The 18115-nt window shown below is 43.7% G+C and overlaps 1 protein-coding gene across 11 annotated transcripts in view; it reads right to left on the minus strand.

Moving 5' to 3' along the window:
* Positions 1 to 18115, minus strand: part of FAT3 (FAT atypical cadherin 3) — a 419198-nt gene that overhangs the window by 371020 nt on the left and 30063 nt on the right. The window contains exon 1 of one of the 11 annotated variants that reach the window (XM_038176713.2): positions 1634 to 1881. The exons of the other annotated variants lie outside the window; for them this stretch is intronic. The gene's annotated coding sequence lies outside the window, so the exon portion shown is untranslated. Of the gene's footprint in view, positions 1 to 1633; positions 1882 to 18115 lie in introns of those variants that run through there. 11 annotated transcript variants of the gene reach the window in all.

Raw genomic sequence — 18115 nt, forward strand, 5'->3', positions numbered from 1 at the left:
AGCTCCCACATTTCAGCAACCAGAGGGGATTTCTCTCTTTTTAAGAGCGTTTGATGGATTTCTTTTCCGGGAATTCGTACAGATGCTGTCTGTTGGCATGAAAGCTTCTGGCATCAACAAGGTCCAGGGGCAGCAAATTGCACAGATTCACTACATATCTCCATCAGGTCACTTTAAGCCTCATGCCTCAGACTTGAAACAGCTGGAAGCCCAGTCATGTGAAAGACCAACTAATCCTTCCCTTTCCAGCTAAGCAGGTTTTCCTTAGTGGCAATAGTTATTTTAGATCCCATTACTGCACAGATAAAGTTAAGGTTACTCTTTTTTGCACTACTTTAGGTCTACCCTGCAGATAACGCCACATCTTGGTCAAAAATGCAGCAAAGTATTAAGGCAAATTATATATTTAAGTACAAGGCATATTTTTATGGATTAAATACATACACTTTTTGAAAGAGGCAGGAAATTATTAGTGCCTTTCTCCCTTCCACAGCACATGACTGGGCAGGAATGACTCCCATCACAGAAGCCTTGCAGCAGGTCCTCCTAGTATAATTGCAAGGAAAGTGCTTCACGGTTTAGGCCAGTGGTTCCCAAATGGCCTCTTCTAAAGCATGAACAACCTACACCCAATAGTGCACATTTCCACAGAAATTCCTCCACCCATTCTTCCATTAAATAGGGGATCAAGCTATTACTAACCCTGTCCTCTTGTTTCTTTTTACGTTTTCTCCACAACTCTCGCTCACAATATTGTCAAGTCGTAGGCCTCTCTAAGAGACCAGTAAAGGGAATACCTTCACTGTATCAACAATACATTGATCAATGTGCAAGCTGGTTTGTACAGGAAATAAACAACCTCCATCCTGATCAAAGGTCCTGAACATGTTGCTTGACAGACTATAAGGAAGTGTTTTAAACACTGCAGGGCACTATGTTTGCATTTAATCTTTTCTTTTTTATTACTTTCTTTTTTAAAACATTTTTCCCCAACCTGTCAGTGTTTGCTTTCCATGATTTGTTTATGCTATGTAAGCTGTAGGTTATTTCTGTAAGAGACCCTAATTTCCTCCTCTGCTGGGACTATGGCGATAGCCCCAAGGAAGTTTACACTGAAAGAGAAGAGCATGACAGGCAGTGAATTAAGTGGTTCAGAAAGAGATTCAATTAGCTTTCTTGGTGGAGGAAAATGAAGATAAAAAAAAAAAAAAAAGAGATTCTTGGCTGTTCCACTCTCCTGTTTCAACTTCTGCAAGTGGACACCAACAGACAGTCAAAGAAAATAAAAATCAAAATAAAAATTCAATAGAAAGGGTGATTTATCAACACAAGAAAAAAAAATAAAATTTCTTTTTTTTTTTTTCTTGCAGGTATCGCATAAGACAGAAAATGCCCCTTTAACCCCTCCCACTGAGAAGCCCAGCACCAGCTTCAGCAATGGATCTGCAGGAGCTGACTGCCAACACTCATCCATGGACACAACCTTCACGAATGCGCAGCATCTCTCCTGCCTCTCCTTTGCACCCTGTGGTGAGGACCACTGCCAGGCTCAGAGAGGAAGCAATCCTGAACAGATATGATCTACGTAATAATAATAATAATAATAATAAACAGCAGGAAAACAGCCAGTTACCTGCAAATGAAGTTACACACGTGTTGTCACCACCAGACCAGCCATGTGGCTGGAGCAGCCCTGGGCTGACTGATAGAGGCTGCAAAACTCCTGTGCCCGGGCACCACCTTGTGTTCCTGCTTCAAGGTCTGACCTGCAGCCAGGAAGGGTCTTCCACCCCTCAGGGTCTTCCTTTAGGAAGGATCGAGTTCTCCTGACAGTCTTTCGTCTTCTTCCCGTCCTGCCAAAAACATCTATAAGTTCCAGGTTTTTCCTTGGCAGCCCTCTCAAGAGAGAAAAGTGTAAGGGAGGAGCTTTCCACCCTTCCCACACACCCTTTTTTTTTTTTTTGGTTGCCGATTCACCGTCTGGCTGAATTCAATTCATTTGTTTCTACTGGATGTTTGCTTTTCGAGCTGCTGTAAAATTAGATGGCAGGAAGCCTAGAGCTGCTGTGTAGGCATCTTCCTTACCATCTCCTAAGCCGCAAAGCACAGAAATGGTGCATTCGTTCCAGTGAAGAAAGCCTGGCTAACATTCCCACAAGCCTTAAAAATGCTTTGAAACCCAGTGTTGTAAGCTCCCAGGACTGACTGAGACTCGTGTCCTCCTGGAGAAATCCCAACCTAACAAAACAATAACGCCAGCACTGAGAAGGAGCCAGACCCTGAGAGGTGTTGGAGCTCTAAGTTTTGAAAATGCCAGATATTTCTCAATCTGATGCCTAAACTACTAAGCTGTTCCATCAGGCACTAGTGGAGTATTTATTATTTTTAATACATGCTGCCTGCAGGCGGAAGCAAACAAAGTAAAAGAGAACGACAAGTGCCCCTTCAAAGGGACTGCCAGCTGAAACAAGAAAGCTGCATGTATAGTTTAGACTTTGTACTTTCAAATGCATATGCACCCACAAAGAGAGACAAAGCATTACAATCATGCTATTCCTGACTCCAACCATTTCTTTGCATTTAAAAATACACAGAATGCCACGAACATTCATTATTCTTTAATGGCACACTTTGGCCAAGAGAACCAAATGCAAGAAAATGAAAGACCTGGTTTGCTATTGAAAATTGAAGGCTTCTCATTAAAAGTTTTAAAAAAGAAAAGTGTAATAGTCAGGAGAAAGTGTCTACTTTTAACTCCCTTCTCTTGTTCCTCCCCAACTGTGCTCTCAGCCATGAAGATTAAGAATGTATTAAGAAAGAATGCTGAGGGAAACTTAAATAAAGGTGCCTTTTTCTTAAGAGCAGATTGCAAAAACTGTAAGAGAAGCTTAATCTGATTAAAATAATAATGACATTTTCCAAACCAGAAACTTGGTATTTAATAAGGAAGTCTACATGCAAAACAATAATTTTCACATTTTTGTGAACAGAAGACTGTTTTATGATATACTAAAAAAGGCTGTGATCAGCTGTCCTTGGGATTTACAAGATGCTAATAACAGATCTCCTGTAAGTTGTTTACCACTCCAGAAATACATTTAGAGAAATGCCAGCATGGTGGATGAGTGATGCTACCCTAAAGAGGTTTCAAAGTACCCTTGAGTCAATGCACAACCTTTTCAGTCTTCCTTGGTAATGTCTTATCTGAAATAGGACAGGCATAACAGTTAGATTGTGTTTGTAACTGCCAAGGACATGACACATGGCACATGCAGTTCATGAAAGCTAATCCATGGAGAGACAGTAAATTACTCCCTCGTCAATCTGTTTTGTGCACCACAGAGTTTTGCACAACTGAAGCTGGCAGCGTGCAGCACAAATCTCCCAGGACAGACCTCAAACAGCTCAGCAAATGCCAAAGCTGGACCTTGTAGCATCCCAAGGACTCTGCAACAGGCAGCAGCTTTCAGCCTCCACTCCATTTCTACTGGCATACGTAACCTCTAATTTAGGAAAAAAAGGCTACAGGATGGCACACCCTCACTGAGTGAGTGCCAACACCTGCTTTACAATAGTCCTTTTAAATTCCAGGATCTCTTCCAGCCAGTTTCGTCTAGCTTCCATTTCGTTTTATTTCTACAGCCTACAGCCTCTTCACTCACATACCTTTTAAGTCATTATTTCCCAAAGTGAAAGATAATGCACCATTATTATCCTATATCTTAAGAAAACGGGATACAATACTAGATCGATATCCCAGCCTACTATTAAATGGCTGCACAGCCAGCCACAAATCTTCCTGTCCTTATCATTCAAATACTGAAATACCTAAGGTTCTTCTGTCCCGCAAAAAGCTCTTAAACATTTAATATCTTTTCTACTTAACAGCTTTATTTCTTCTTAAAGTTAGTGGCGCATATTCTAATGATGCATTTCCTCTATTACTTCTCCATCTGCAATTTATGCATTTGTATGAATTTAACTCCGGTGAACAATAAATTCAGAGACAGAAGAAAGAGACAGCAAGCAGTCATCATACAAAATTCTTCAAACCCATCTGCTTTAGTTTTGGTACAAGAGCAATCAAACTTCTAGTGCTCAGCAGGGAACTATCCTCTGTTCCAGCTGACATACCACAAAGTCTCTGATGACAAGGCCAGCAAGAATAAAATTGGCATCTCTCTTGTAGGAAAGGGACCTTGAACCTTTGTCTGCTCCACACATCTCATGTGGGCCAGAACTGCCATCTCATGCTAGCAACCTTGATCCAATACTCTCCTGAGTCAGGCTTGAAGTGGCCGCCAAGGACTAAGCTATCCTATGCAGATGGTCTCATGAAATCAGAAATGGCTTGTGGAAGCACGTGAGTCATGGTCTTCCTTTTACATATGGCTTACTTGGAGAAATGCGGCTCCTTAGGAGAGGAAAGGAATGGAGGGAATTTCCTATCATTGTGGTACTACAATAGTGTCATTAAAAACAATGGTCACAAGGTATGATTCCTTACCAGTCTTAAAAGTCAAGAAGCACCTAATCTGTCCCTTGATTAAAAAAAAAAAAAAATCCTCTAGAGAAACTACTTTTTTTTTTTTTTTTTTTAAATAAAAACACTATTATTTTTTTTTAATGAAAACACTTCTGGCTTCCAAGCACATTTTGGCTTGATCTGAAGAGTTCTTCCAGTCCTGATCTTTTCCTTTTTTTTTTTTTTTTTTTTTTCTCCTTTTTGTACAGCTTTTCACAAAACCATAGAAACACAGTGGGAGACAAACAAAGAATGATTTAAAGTGATAATTCCAGATCTCAGGTTATGGACCTTCCTAACATATGGTCCCAGCAAAATACCGTCTTACCATGTCCCCAGAAAACCATCCCAGTTCGCCTATGGCAAACACAGGACAACTACTCCTTAAACGTTTATAGCCAAAAAAGTTTATAGTCCTCCATGGGGGAGCAGCTGGGAGCACCACAGCTGGGGACCCAGACCCAAAATGTCCATATCAGCACCCACAGCTCTGCAGTGCTTCCAGGGGTGTCAAGAGGAAGAAAGAGCTCCAGCCATGCAGGGAATATTGTTAATAAACAGGAATTGCTCAGATGGCTCTGCTCAGCCTGCAGGAGGCTGTGTGGAGCCTACCGTCAAGGTCAGACAGTGTGTAGGGAGGAGAAAAGGAGGATTGTCCACCCCTGGAGGGTGGCTGTCCTTCACCCAGAGGACACCCTGCACCACCACCAGGTTTGTCCCCCCTTCACCAGGTCTCGGCCTACATGGAGCCTTCCACCAATTTCCCAGTTCCAGGCAGGATAGCAAAACTTTGTCTCGTTCCTCAGAGAAACATCATTATTTTGTATTAATTTGTTGCAGCCTGTGTCCCCCAGGAGAGCAGGGTGGGTGACAGGTCTCCTCAGGCAGTGGGCCTGGCTGGCTGCGCACCACCACTGTGGCTGCTGCCTGCCCTGGCCATGCACTCTCCTCACAGATTTTGGGGACACAGGAGGGGCAAAGAAAGGGACCTCACAGGACACAGTTCCCAGCACCAGGTATCAGCCCTGCTCCCCAGAAGGTGGGGTTTCTCTTTGACTAAGTGTCACCTATACTAAAGTACTGTGCCAACACCTAACTGCAGCTGAAAACACCAGAGGAAAAATTCTGCAATACCATAACCTGAAAATATCCAGGTTTCCTCACCCAGGAGTGTCCCTGTGGACATCACAGGGCAGTGAGGAGGTCTGGAGCCTCCTGCCCTCTCACCAGGCCAGGCCCCACCAGCAACACAGCTCAAGGACGGCTCTGTCCCAGACAGAAAACCTCCAATTTGGTTTCAATTAAGAGAAACTATTTTGAAGACAACTCAGTCCCAGTTCCAGGCACTGCAATTTCCAGCTCCCCGTTTTAGAAAGCTCCTTTCCAAATACCGCCGGTCCTTGGCCGCTGTACAAGCTGCACTCTTTTTAGGTTGTGGACGTTAATCAAACTGCTCTTTATTTTTAGATTTTCTTCATATGACTTTACGCCACAAACTCTATTAACGTTATGTCTTGGAACATCAAAGTTAATCACAGATCAATCAAACTGACAGAAAACGTTCCTCCTGCTTTGGGAAAACTGAACTCAGCTAGCTTTTTACTAGGAGAATCGGAGAGAAAATAATAATAATAATAATAAATCTAAAAAATACCCCACGCACTATAAATCAATGGATCAGACATCCTGACTGTGAATGAAATTTCTCCAAGGAGGTGGGGAGGAAGCAGAGCAGCAGTTTTTCCCTGGAAGTGCCTCTGTGCACAGGTTTCCCTCAAGCAGGATTAAAGGAAACCGAAAATAAAAAATGAAATAACTTCAAATCCCATCTTGCTGTTTACTGCACTGAAGCCTGCTCTTGAAAATAGCCCCAGTCCTTCTCTGCAAAACCAAAAAGAAGTCACAGGTCAGCACTGTGTCCTGTACAAGAGGCTGCATTTTACCCAAATTTCCTCACTGGCACTCAGAAGTACTGCTGAACCTTCTGCAGTGGTTTTTGTTGGCACCTGGAGGCACAGGTAAACCACAAATCAGGAAAATACACCACTGCATATATGACAAGTGATAGAACGGAAAAAAAAAAAAAAAAAAGCAACCGTGTAAGTGCAAATTAAAGATTAAAGGTACTGTCAGCTAGTACCACAATTTGTGATTGGAAAATTCTGACCTGCTACTATTACTAGTGATACTTTTTAGATTATGTAAAAGAAGGCTGTTAAACACTTATTTTTTTTTCCCAGGTCGCTTACCCTGAGCACAAAAACAGAGCCAGTGACTCTCCCAAGTTCCCTGCAACAGTATATATGATGCCACAGGCATCTGGAGTGAGACCTGAGGCTTTGCAGCACTCTCAGCTTCTATGGATATCAGCAGATGTAGCATCAGAGGTATACAGTGAGGTGTGAGCAACTACAGACCGTCTGCTCAGAACAAGCAGAACAAAGTTAGACCAGGAGCAATGAATGAGACATCTCCCTCCCACACCCCTTCAAACTGAAAAAAAAAAAAAAAAAAAAAAAAAAGATGATAAGACAATGCTCACTTAATATTACAACGCACCTTGATTTCTTTACATCCAGTGAGAATACTTCTGCTTTCTTTGCACTCATCCATTTAAGCCACCAACCAGGCCTGTGTTCTGCTACCACTTAAACAAACAAACAGCCCCCCACATAAAACAACTGATGAGGGAAAATGTAAAAGACATTATCTCAAGCCCTTGCAAAATTAATGCCGGCTAAAATTCAACACAGAAAAGGATACAAACATTTGGCTACGCAAACCTTCCTCTGTTCGAATTCCATGCACCAGAACGTAATTGTGTTAGTCTTAAGACTGCAAAAATTTAAATGGCAACTTTGTGAAAAAGCTGCAAACTCTGGGAAAATTCTGTCAGCTGCAAAAGCAAGGTGACATTCTCCAACACTTCTCCAGCTTCATGTTTAAAATGAAAGGGATCATTCTCTAATTTCTCAGCATGAACAACTTGATTAGGAAAACTGCAGCTGAGAAAAACACCTTCCTATTCAGAAGGTGTTACAACTTATCTTTGAGTTATCCTCCAACCCGGGGAAATGACCCGAAGAGCACCAAGCAGGAAGCTGTACATTCACATCAGAAGCTCCTGGCAAAACTCCAGGCGTTCAAGAGCTTCCCCTTGCACTTCATGGACCATCCTCGACAGGTTAAAGGCAGGAACCTGCACACAAACCACTGTCATACCACTGAGCAATGCCAAACACCTGGATCCCAGGCATCACACCTGACTTCAGTTCATATTTTCCACAAGGAAAACTAACTGTTGGTAAATATGGAACTTTTACCATATCTACAGATGGAAGGGAGAGGATTGAAGAAAAAAAAAATGGAAAGAAAATTAAATCTAACTGAAGCTGGGCTTATGATTTAAAGACTAGAGGAAGCAAGTTTAATCTGCGAATGTTTTTTGCCCTGTTACCAGTCAAGAATTACTGGTTCTGCCATGTCAAAGCACACAGGGCTTTTGTTATACTTTTCTGAAGTGTTATATTTACACGTTGTGGCTATATTTTTTCTGGCTGCTGCTCAGATGCTTAAGGAATGATAAGGATTCTTTACCGCATTAAAGGGGTTTAAAATGCAATGCACAGCCAAGCAATTTGGGAAGCAATCGCTATGTTTCTAAAGTGAACTTTAATCTAGAAATGCTCATAAAAATCATATTATGGCATACGGAAACAATAATGTTAATTAAATAATTTGCATTTACATAGCAATCGGTCCCAAGGGCCAAGCATATAGTAGCACAATTCACATGAAGTACACCGTGTGCTCAGCAGCAATAGATCTTAAAGGTTTGACCTGAAGAAACCCAAGTGCAAGCAACATCTCTTGTATTTTTCATCTCCTGTCCTCGTGTCCGAAGGCAGCCACCAGTTTTTGGCTACTTCAGATTATTAAACTGGACTTTCATTCTTGGTAATTAGCTGTGTGAGAAGCATCCACAGTTAGTTTATTTTATATTTTATTATATACCCAAATGACAACAGGTCTCTGTGTAGCAAGGAGATGCTCCAACCCAGCACAAGCACCTTGCTCAACTCTCTGTGCCAGGCCCTCTTCAGGTGTGTGCAGGGTTGCTCCTCCCAAGGCAACATAAGCACCCCAGGACTGTCCATCCTTGAGCCTCTTTTCACTTGTTCAACTTAAGCAGAGATAACTGTGGAGATATTTAACACCCACAAGCCAGCTCTAATTCAATATTCTTGGTCAGACAGGATTTGTACATGACAGAAATAGAACTAACCGCATTACAAGAGGAATGAACTCTTTCCAAGATACTGCCCATTTTAAGAGCAGTGCCAAGCTCCTTATATTTATGTAGGTCTCTTAACGATTTTGTAAAGAATTAGTAGTGGCAAGAACCAGAAACACTAAAAGCACACTATTGTTTTTAAATGAGGACACTGTCAAGATAAATATATATATATACACACATATACATAAAATGTAGACAACCTCATCTTCATTTGTGTTTTTTTGTTAGATTTTCTGCCCCATTTATTAGCTCTGTTGGGAAAGCAGCACTAGCTAATTTCAGTATTTGTTCTCAGCCAATTTGACTTTTTGGCTTCCTTCCTATGCCCTAACAGAGTTGCTCTGTTTCCAAAGAAGGGAAAACAACCATTGCATTACTGGAGATCGGATAGTCTTCCCAAATCTGCTCAGGCTCTGTGGGAGAAAAGCATCCCGCCAGCAGCAGGCACTGCCACCTGCAATGCCACCTCCAGCAGGGACGAGAGCAGGCGATGCTATGGGACAGCTTGCTGAAGAGCTAGAGCTGCTGGAAGAGGGAAATACCCCAAACACTGGATGGAGAAAAGGCAAGTTGTAAGCAAACCTGAGACATGGTGCTCAGCAGGGACAACAGCCAGGCGTTGAGAAATATCTACACAGAATGGTGATTACCTTCAAACACCTGTCCCAGTCTGCCCCTAGGATCTGGGTTTGGAACTGCTCATTTAAGGTCTTTTGCTTCAAGTCGAAGCACTTAAGGTTTTGGAAGCTGAAGCCTGACTTAAAAAGAAAGCGATGTGCAAGACTAGAAGACCTCTTGGTAAGTCAGAAGGACTGAGAAGCAGAAGTACCAATGTACCTTGTCAAGAAGGACTTCAGTTCTTGGAGATGATTTTGCATGATGGGATGGCAATGCTTGTTCCAACAGAGGCTGGAGCCCTGAGGCTTTGCTTGGGGAACATCTCCAGCCCTTGCCTTCTTCTGGCCACTACACAAAGTGCACACCACACACACAAAGGGGCAAAATGAACCCCCTACAGACTTTCCTCTTAAATGGCGCACTTAATGTTGCATGAAAGACTGAAAGACTTCAACTAGTTCCACACAGGTGCAGCTTCAATCTAAGCACCCAGTTCAACCCCATTAAATCCAAAGGATGTTTTAACCAATGCAGGTCTTCGTAAGCCTGGAGATCCCAATCCTTTTGTACAACACCCGTTTATCAGACCTATATTGCTTCTTTGTTTCTGGCAAAAAAAAAAAAAAAAGCCCTCAAAACCCAAAAACAAAATACAGGATAAAGAACTAATAAAAGGTAGGCCTAATCAAAGTCCCAGCAGTTTCAAAGGGATTTGCATATGGCCCAGTGCTGCCAGAGTTCTTTTCACATCTGTGGGGCATTAAAGGAAATAACCAAATTTTGAAATTAAAGTTGGGTGTCCCTTGTGGCAGTGCAGAGGAACTAAGCCTTTTTCCTTGCCCCTTCATTTTCTTTTCATCTTCAATTTTGTTTGCCACTGCTAACTTAATATACAGGAGTTAATTTCTTTCCTGACTTGAGGTATCACTAGGGGAATATTGTGTGTTACTGTGGCGGCTGGAAGTCATTACATCTATATAAAAATTAACCTGTGGCAGTACTCTAATCTTCTTTTTTTTTTAATTTTTTTCTTTTTTTTTTTATTTATTTATACAAAAGCACCTGCCTTATTAATACCGCAGTTGAAGCAATTGCTAATGCAAATAACTGAAACCTTAACTACATTAAATATGCAAATACAAATCTCTAAGCATTTCCCTCAATCAGTATAAAAAAGATCTTGGTCCTTGAGATGCAGAAATACAAGGTATCCTAAAGCAATGCAGCGTGCACCAAGCACAGATTGGTTTTCCATCCCACCCACCTTCACGATAAACCTTTTGTACAAAATCAGCCCTCCTATTTAAGCCAACCTCACAAGCAAAAAGGGATACTAGTATTTATATTTCAGAAACAGGTATGAGACTAAGCCCTTAAGGAAACATGTTAAATGGACTGAAAAAGAGGAAATGATAGACAGAAAACAATTGAAGTTGTTGAACACATAATATAGTGCTTATACAAATTCAGACATTCAAACCATTAATCCTTAAAGTCTTCGTTTCTGAAATAAACTCTTCCATGCTGAAATACACACCAGGTCTAAACTTGGGGGGGAAGCCAGCACGCCCCCAGAGCTTGCTAATCGGGCTGTTTTTATGTATAACACTTCTGGAAGAAGTGTTCTGCGTATGCCTATCCCATTTTCCTACATGTTTAGCGCACACAAGCAGCAGGGAAAATTAGCCTGTGCTGAGCTCCGTGCTGCCATCACTAGATTGCAGCTGGAACCCGACGCATCATTCAAGGCAAGATGAGGTGTCCATACACTGCAGTGGATTATCAGGACTACTATAGCCATACCTACAAGAGAGCACCAAATAAAGGAACAAAACTTTCAGGCTTATGCTCATCCCAGAACTGTGTAAAAATCTATCCAGCCACTGTCCATTCAAAACTGTCTCATCCATTCTAGGGACACAAAAAGCACACTTTTTAAGATTCAACACCCACAAGAGGCCTTATCAAGAAGCCTGGCAAGAAGTGATGATGTGCATTTACACCTCCCCCGACACCAAAAAATATACATGATGCCAGAGCATGGACAGCATAAAGGTAACAGAAGAAACCCTTGAAATGCTGAAAACAGAACAAGTTCTGTATGTTATCAAGTGATGCCATCCCCAAGGACTACAGCAAAATTCTCAATCTATGGCAGACTGCAGTTGCCCAAAAAAAAGTATGTTCGAACAAGTGCCAAGAAACCAAAGAGCTTTTAATCAGAGAGAGAGAAATCTCACTTAAAATTAACTCCTCTGAAGCCTAGTCCTGAGAAAGTCTCCCACCCTTGCCAGTGGAAAGAAGCCAGAACCTTAGCAAGGCAATGTGCCCCATCCCAAAAGAGGTGCCTCAAAAGATGGGAGGAGCCACTGCTGGGTACCAACCTTCTCTCTCCACATGCAGCGTGTCTGGCTCCCTCCTAGCTCACAACTTGTGATGCTCAGCATGAGGAACCCAGCCTGGTGGACATCCCACTTGCTCCAGCAGCACTGTGTGATGGCAACGCTCTCCGCAGGGCTTGTATTGACTCAGGGTAGAAAAATGAAGCCTTGGGGGACAGCTAAATGTTGTCCAAAAAATGGACATAATTAAAAGCATAGCTGTGCAAAAATGTGAGGTAAGCAAAGGTGGGCAATTACAGTGTTTCTGACGGCTTCTGTGTATTTTGCTACCCTGAGATTAAAGGGCATGTCACTCCACTGCCAGCACTCGGAGAGAGGGACATGTATTTACCAAGGCACTTACACACAGCCTGCTACAGCTGGGAATGTAACGCACTACCAGTCACCACCTTGCTTTACCCTCTGACAACCTGAGAAGTTACCTGACACTCAGAAACAGCAACATTTGGCAGCCCAGTGCTCCCTTCTCCTGCAGCCCTTCTTCACCGCTCACCACCACGCTCGTACTCTTGGAAAATCCTCTGCCCAGGGAACACAACCCTGCCCTTCGACCACGATATGAATAACTCAACATCTAATGGTGCCCTGGCACAAATCTAATTGCAACCCAAAGGGCAACACTAGACCTGGAGGGAGACAGGAGACAGCACGTCCAGACAGCAGGGCTGGAGGCAGCTCTTCATCAGGAGCCAAGCAGAGCTGCTTCTGATGCCCCTGCAGAGGGACCAGGGGTTTTGGCCAGGACTATGAGCCGTGCTTCAGACCTGGTCCCTTTCCCCCTGGTTTGGCCTTTGGCTAAAAGGGACATAGCAGCAGCCCGCCATCACAAACCATACACCAAGTCCCAGCGTGTTGTCTGCAATGTATCCTTGCTGTTCTCCTCTAACGCAATAGCCTTGTTATTGTTATCATCTGTAAATGAAAACTATCAAGCGGCAGTTCGATACTATAGATTTTTTTATTATTATTTCACAGGACCAAGGTTTTACATACTCCATTTCAGCCAAAGCTCTGACTCATCCCCTGTCCCAAGTCTTTGTGCTGCAGCGGATGAGAAACCAAACACTGCAGCACCTAAGCACCTTGAGGCTAGAGCCTGAACTTGAACCTGGCTGCTTTCTTCTCCTAAAGCTGTTTCCAAAGCAGCTTAACAAATGGGAACTTTTTAATGTATTTAATTTTTGCATCCTTCTCAACCCTACCTCCCTTCAAAAATACGATCCTGTACAAAAACCTCTCGGGATCCCATCTTTTGATTTATTGGAATAATATTGTAGTGCAAAAGTACAGTGTCAGAGTTTGGGGATATGAAAAATGATACAACTTCTGTTCCACTGACTCTCCCTTTCCTGTAATAAACTACTACTGCACTACCCAAGGATAATAAGACAATTTTTCTCCTGCTACTCTAACTGTTTAGCATCCACCCACAAGAACTGAACTAGATACCTCTTTTTGCTACTGTTGTTTGACATCTTTCACACTGCCACAAAATCTGATGAATTTCAAAGCATTTTAATGAGATTTAGGTTTCATCAGTCGAGGTGCTATGAGCACAGATTTGATCATCACTAAAACCATTTTTTTTTTATAAGATAGAGTCCAGTCACTGTATTCATTATAGTCAAACCACATCAGCAAGCTTGCTACTAGTTGGCCCCAGCAAAGAGGTGAAAATGAAGTGAAGCAAGGACCACCAAAAATAGGTGAGGAGACAGCTCTGCCTTATGACCTGGCAATACTAGGTTTTCTTAGGGATGGTGTTTAACCAAGAAACAGTTTATTAACTCAAAACTCTAATTTCAGAGAAATTCAATGTCCTTGGAAGTACGCTGCAACCTGTAGTTCTTTATCACTGCAGAATAGGAGGACATCAGATTTCACGTAACCTATCTAACATACTCAACCAGTAAATGTACTCTAGATTGTAGCATCTATTTTATGAAATCCTACTTCGACAGCCTACCTATGATAAAATTTCCATCTTTTCCCCTCCCAAGCTACATATTTCTAATACTGGTGTTCAAAAATACGATATCTTGCTCAGTATTTAGAAAACAGGAACCCCTGTTAAGATGAAAAATCTCCAAAACTAGCATCTTTCTGTCACATTCCCTGCTGCACACACTGGACTTGCAGGCTGCTTGTCTGGTAACAACCAGTTCTTGTGTGTCCACACACCTAGGGTCCTGGTCTGGCTTTGGTTGGGAACAAGAGTTTTTCGGAATTCCACACAGTGACCTCTGGGCTGTGGAGACAGCGGTCAGTGCAGCCAGAGCCCCCAGCTTAGGGCTTCCTGGCCCATGCCCTGCATGTGAGACCCTCTGCTGCTTTTCCTGGATGCCAGAGAAAGCAAACCAAAGCAATTCCTGTGCCGTGAGCAAAGGGGCACTGTGCTGCCTGCAGGTGCAGCGTGTTTGGTGCTGCTGCCCAAAGGCCAGGGATACTCGGCTCTGTTCCCCTGGAGGCATGCGATGCTTTTGTCACGTTGGCACTGAAGTTTTGCAGAGGAACCAACTGGAAAGCAGCGATGGCCCAAAAATTAGAGACCTCACAGTCTACCTTTAATACCACAGACCCTATCAACACAAAATTACTGCTGGCTTTGACAAGTCATGTGTAAAATGCATGCTGCTGGTGGGAACAGAAAGCACTGAGCGCAGGGCAGAGATCTTGGGCGATCGTCATCCAAGGGGTTTATGCTCTTCCCTTTTGTTGGGTGATTTCAGCTCCAAACATCACTTCTGTGGGGAAAGGTCATTGCCAAGCGGTAGCTAAGCAACAGCCAAAGGGCTGTGGCAGTCAGGAAAAGCCACGGCATTTTGTTTTGTCTAAGTTAACTTTTAAAAAAGTGACGGGCAGTCCCCAGAACAGCCAGTGAAGCCCCCCACAGGAAGCCACTTAAGGTGATTTCTTTCTGTTTCTCAAGTAGTTTGCATATCTGAGCCAAACGAAGCTAGGAACTAATCCGGAAAAATACTGTATAAACACAGAAGAGCTACTTGAATTTCCCCTGGTCATGTTTTACATTACAGCAGCAACTCCTGCTTGCAAAAGACAATGCTGGGAGGCCGGGGCTGCTGCTGGGAGGACAGCTCACTGTGTGCTCCACTCCATGCTGCTCTGCAGCCCCCATCTTACCCGGACAGGGCAGTGGAAAATGCAGTCTGTCTGCATCTCACACTGATCTGGAGATGCTCAGCAGCACCAGACCCAAGCCCTTCTGCCTCCCAGAGGTCAGGCTGGCTGGAGATCATCCACCCTGCTCACCTTGTGGTGCACGAACACAGACCTCAGTCACAGCTGCTCATTGAGGGAATCCAAGGGTTCCCCAATATTCCTCTGATCATCTGGGTAAGAGCTGGGTGAACCCAGGCTTTGAGAGGCTTCGGACATGCAGAAGCCTCAAGGTGTACAATGACTGCAGGCAACTTTCTTAATCATTTTCATTCTTTTTTCCTCCCTTTCAGTGAATACCTCAAACTTTATGCTACAGGGTTGGGTTCCCACTTTGTTTGCTTTTATCCCAGCCCTTAGATTGCTGGCTACAACAGCTTTAAGAGGAGAAAACATAGGTCTATGTCCACCTCAGTGCAAAACACTGCTGAAACACAGGTGCTGCTCTGCTGTCAGTGCCTCTAGGGCCAGAAGGCCTTAAATCTGTGTCCTGCAGTGCTTTCTGCAATTCAAACTACACACTGAGCACACACTTGAGCAGAAAATACTACTACTACTACTACTAATAATAATAATAATTAAGCACTCTTGCACTTCATCTGTGCTTTGACTCACCTACCTGAGGCATTTACTCTTGGGCACAGGACAGTCTTCACAGTCTACATAATGCCTGCTGTCCAGTCACACCAGAAAACTCAGGTCCTTATAAAAATATTAATGATAAGAGCAGGGAAGTCAACAAAACCCTCCAGCATCTCATTCCCAGCCAGCTCCCATAAGGAAAGGGATGAGCAGTGCATCCAGGCTGGTTAGAGCCTTGGCGCTTTCAGCTCTCAGCACAGCCCTACCAACACAAACAAACGTAAGCAGGGCAACCTCTTTTCATCCATCTGTCCTCCTCCCTTTTCACAGACTACGGTGCCATTGTGGAGCCGCCACTGAATTTCAGCTTCCTAACGATGATGAGAGGAACTGCGAGCGGCCACACGCTGTGCGACTAATGGTGCAGCCCACCCCACGCCCTCAGCATTGCTGTGTTCCCCTCCGTCCCATCCAGAGCTGCCTTTACAACTATCCCTGAAGTTTCTTCCACATCCCCTCTGCCTTTGAAGACCTTTCCACCGCTGCTTCCCTGCTGCCTGGCATGGAGATGAATGCATGGTTAATGCCACAGCCAGGCAAAGCACCGCGGCCCAGCTGCAGCCACTGGTTTGTGCTGCTGGCAGCAGTAACCCTAGAGCCAGACATAAGCTCAGATATAAATAACTATTTGAGCAATTTAATTTAAATAGGAAAGGCTGGTGCTTGAAATGACAGAACAGCCTTGAAATGGATTGATGGGTGCATAAGTGTGGATTTGGAAGCCTACTTTTAAGCACCTGAGCTTGATAAAGTTGGCTGGGAGACCACATAGGGGCCCCAATATCAGCTGTGCAGCATCTGCAGCTCATCTGCAGGCAGCCAAGCTTCCTGCAGGCATGAACCCGCTCTGCACCTGGAGGCTGGTCCTGCAGGGCATGTCTGCCCAGGGGCAACCCTGCCTGCTGTCCCCATGGTGCCTCCAAGCAGAACACCTCCAGGCAGTTATCACGCAGTGCTACCCCATCACAGCATCCTCCTGTCGCCTCCGAAGGGGCTGAGCTCAGCCCATTTGCACAGACGCGTCTCTGCTGCAACCAGGGCTGGCAGCTCACACGTAGCAAAAAGCCTCAGGTTTGTCTGGGCAGGTTCAAGCTTTGGCACAGGCTCACAGAGACCTGACCATTTCCAATCCTAACTCCTGTTCATCTGTGGGATGGATGAGCTGGCTGGGCAGCCTTTCCTGAGGGCTGATGACAGCATCTCCCCTTTACTACCATTTCTCACTCATCCTTGCAGCCCTAGGGAAACCTTTAAGTCTGTAACAGTAGAAAAGAAAAAATCCTAACTTTAACTGTCATCTTTAAATGGGGGCCTATTACGCTAACTGTAAGGCAAGCCTCATCCAGCGCCTCTGTATAATATTAAATGAAAGGCTAATAAGGACAGAAGCCATCCCAGTGTTACAAGAACAGATTGACCTCCAGCTGATTTTCTTCCTCATCTTATGAGAAGAGAAGAAGAAACAGTCCTAACCCTTACAACCCCCACCAAACATTGCATCTAAATCCTGGTCCAGATGCACGGAAGCATCTTTTAATGTTTTGTAGTTTGATACCTACTGGGACTAGCAGAGCTCCCTGGAGCACTCCTGCTTTTTTTTTCTGCAAAGGAGCTTGTTGTGCAATACCACACTGGTATTGCACAGTCCCCTTCCTAAAAAACACTATGCTATTAACCTAATTAGCTGATTAATCTTTTCAGCTCCACTTAGCATTAAATAACCACCTGGCTGCAGAATGCTTTCTCCTGAAACAAAGTGCACCCCAAGTGTTTATCTAGCACTTTAGCGCAAGGGATACCACCAGCAGTCCAAATGGTTGTCAAGACAGAAAGCAAAAAATACTGCTGAGCACACCAGGGACAAGCAGGTAGTGAGAAATACATCACAACAGAAAAACACGAAATGCAGCCCTTAATAAATACCCCCTCCTTAGGATGAGACAATTACCGTTTTCTAATTACAAAATAACTTTAAAGGAACATATTGAAAATCCACAGCTAAGATTGATTCACGGAAGTGTCTCACAGAATTTCAGGCCAAGAGCACACTGCTTGACTCATCGGTTCAGTTCTGTACAGGTCATGGATTTCCCCCAATAACTGCTGGATACAGCTTACCATTTCTAACTGAGCCTCAGCAACTCTTCCAGGGAAACACCAATTGTGAAGGCGGGCGACAGCCACGCATCATGCTTCTGGGTGAGTTCATCCCAACAAGCAATTGCCCCCACTGTGAAAAGAAAAACTCAAGCGTTGTCTCTTTTCTTTCAGTTCTGCTTTCTATAACACTAGGGCTCATAACACCTCCACCTGATAGACTGATGCACCACCTCATCTTGGTAATCTTCTCCATATGCAGGTACAGACTATTAACAAATCCCTTTTTCATTATTGCTTTCACTACCCTTCCATCTGCTGGTGGGCTGCAGGGCCTTTTTGGCTTCTCAGAAAAAC

The sequence above is a fragment of the Anas platyrhynchos genome, chromosome 1, assembly GCF_047663525.1.
Source record: "Anas platyrhynchos isolate ZD024472 breed Pekin duck chromosome 1, IASCAAS_PekinDuck_T2T, whole genome shotgun sequence".
Taxonomy (NCBI): domain Eukaryota; kingdom Metazoa; phylum Chordata; class Aves; order Anseriformes; family Anatidae; genus Anas; species Anas platyrhynchos.